Source organism: Otolemur garnettii, unplaced genomic scaffold, assembly GCF_000181295.1.
Source record: "Otolemur garnettii isolate 467f Iridium unplaced genomic scaffold, OtoGar3 scaffold00007, whole genome shotgun sequence".
Lineage (NCBI taxonomy): Eukaryota > Metazoa > Chordata > Mammalia > Primates > Galagidae > Otolemur > Otolemur garnettii.
The window spans coordinates 714,779-717,554 of NW_003852402.1; positions in this window are offsets into that span (position 1 = coordinate 714,779).

Here is a 2,776-nt window from a genome sequence, read left to right on the forward strand (position 1 = left end):
CTGCAGCACAGGGAAACTGAGTCGCAGCGTGGGCCTGGTCCAGTGGGTCACAGTGCATAGACGTTAGCTGCCCTTGGGCTGCTCCTTTCTAACACAATTGCTGCACGGGCAGATGGGGCTATGTGGTGGTGCCCTCATGTCTTATATAGTTTAGAACACACAGCTGATTCTGTGCCCAGCCTGGTCAGGTCAGCGCTTCCCAGGTGGACCAGGACTCCCAGGGCTCCTGGGGCTGAGGAAGGGCATCGGTCCTGCCTGCCAGAGCCCACACCTGCATGCCCTAACACGGTTCCCTGCCCCTCTCATGGCTTGGCTTGGGTCAGAGTCAGATATTTGGGTAGATGGGAGACCTCTGAGCCTCCTGTGTCAGCTTTCCCTGTGCCCGCTGTTGTGTCAGCCAACTTGGATCCCCACCATTCCAGACTCTTCCCTGAGATGAGCCCAGGGCAGAGGTTGGCCTGTCAAGTTCGGCCTCCTGACATGGGGGGTATGCAGCTGTGTACTTCTCTCCTATGGGGGGTATCACAGGGCCTGTCCTCCCCACTCAGCTTGCTACCACTGCTCTTCTTATGTAAAATCTACATCCTGAGTCTCTGCTCTATCTTTCTGCTGGAATCCTTGTCCATGTCCCCAGATGTGGTCATATCCAATGTGGAGCTTCACTTGGCCACGGTCAGTTCAGAGTTCTTTGGAGCATGGCCAGGTCCAAGGCTTTGGAAACTGGCTTGACTGTGTCACTCTCACTGAGTCATGCTGGCCCAGGTGTCTAGACGAGGCTGAGCCCCTCCTCCCATAGTTACTCCCCTTACTCAAAATGCAAGATGACCCTGGTCAGAACTTGGAGTCCTCATGGGGTCATCGCTGTATATCTCTGCCCATGTCACTTCCCAATAGGTGCCATGGCTTGCCCCTCACTCACCTGAGGTCTGGTCTGGCCCAGGGACATTCTCCATCACTGCAGCTTTGGGGTTTTAGGGGCATTTACAGGCTCTTTGCTCAGCCTGAGTGGTCACTGCCCACCTGCTGGACTGCAAGGACAGCTTGGGTGCGAGAATAACCTTGACTTCGATTGAAATCATGGCCAAGAGGGGGTTAGTATCCCATCACCTCATTCCCCAGGGATGTCCAGATTCTCCCAGTTGGCACAGACACCAGTAAAGCCACAGAGAGTCGGGGGCACTTATAAAACTGTAACTGTTGTTAATGGTTTTACTGATGATTTTCTGACCCATCTTGCCAGTCCTTTCAGGCACAAGGCTCATGATACAAAGTGTGGTTTTGTATCTTTTCTTCTGGTATGAGGGTATAAACAGCAGCATTGAGGGAGAGGCTTTTTGCTTTTTCCTAAGTTGGGGTGTACTAACTGTTTCCCCAGGGGCCAATGGGGATGCCCTTTGTTGCCTGAGGCTGCTAGGGTTAAAGACCTAGAAGTCTCAGCCCCAGAGACCAAGGCTGGATGGGGGCAGGTGGGTCTGCCCAGGAGCTTCCCAGCTATCTCATCTCTTAGCAGGACTGACTCTGGATGCCTCTGGGCTTCTCGGCATCAAACTTGAGGAATGAGGAACACAGCAAGACATCTGGAGATGGGGCCTGCCCTCCAGGGAAGCTCTAGGAGTCAGGACAAAGCCAGAGGCCAGCCAGGCAAATATTTTGTCCACATCCCCAAAAAGGAACATCACGCTCACCCACACAAGTGCAGGCTCTTTGTCCTTCCCCAGCTGCTGGGCAGGAGTGGAGTACAGGGACTGCTGGGGGGCTGACAGTGTTCTGGGGGTGGGGGGTGGGAAAAGAGAGTTCAAGTTCTACAGCCAGAATCAGGCACCTGGGCCGTTAATCCTGGCTCGTACTTTCTTATTTTACAGAGTTTAAAAAATCGTCTCTTTCAATTTATGCTTCTGTTTAATGCAGTTTAATACCCTGAACAATAAACACTAACATGTAAATGCGGCCCATGGCCTGTTCAATGCTGGGTCTCAAGATGGGCGTGAAAGCTAGGTGCAATGGCTCACACTTGTAATCCTAGCACTCCAGTAGGTCAAGATGGGCAGACTGCTTGAGCTCAAGAGTTCAAGACCAGCTTGAGCAAGACTTCATCTCTAAAAATAGCCAGGTGTTGTGGCTGATGCCTGTGGTCCCAGCTACTTGGGAGGCTGAGACCAGACAATCACTTTAGCTGAGGAGTTTGAGGTTGCTATGAGCAATGACACCATGGCACTCTACTGAGAAACACAGTGAGAGTCTGTCTCAAAAAAAAGAAAGTCATAACAAAAGGGAAGTAGAACATGGTGGGGGGACCACTGCCACCCTTGTATTTGTTCATCATTTATGTAGCCCCAGGGGTAGCGTGGGGGTGCAGGCAAGAGTCCCATAGCTTTCCTGGGTGAAGGCAGGAAAGACACCACACGGGGTTGGGGGCGGGGATATCTTGGGAAGGTAAATGGAAAATAATAAAATTTGGATTTTAAACCAAATAAGATAAGGTTTTGGAAAGTTAATAATAAGGTTTTAGAAAGTTACCATGAGTGAAGGCCCAGAATGGAGAGGGTGTCTTTCTGGAGCAGTGCAGGTGCCAGACCAGAGGCGGGACAACTGTTGCAAACAGTCCAGTTCTGGGAGTTGGGCAACACTGATCACGTCCATGTGGTGGTGGGCTTAGAACACCCAACCCCGGAGGGGACGCCAGGCATGGCCCCCAGCCCCAGCCCCATCCCTGTCTTCACCTGCAGCCAGGAAGGAGGGGCGGAGCTGGGGACGACGGGGCGGGCGTGACCTGCAC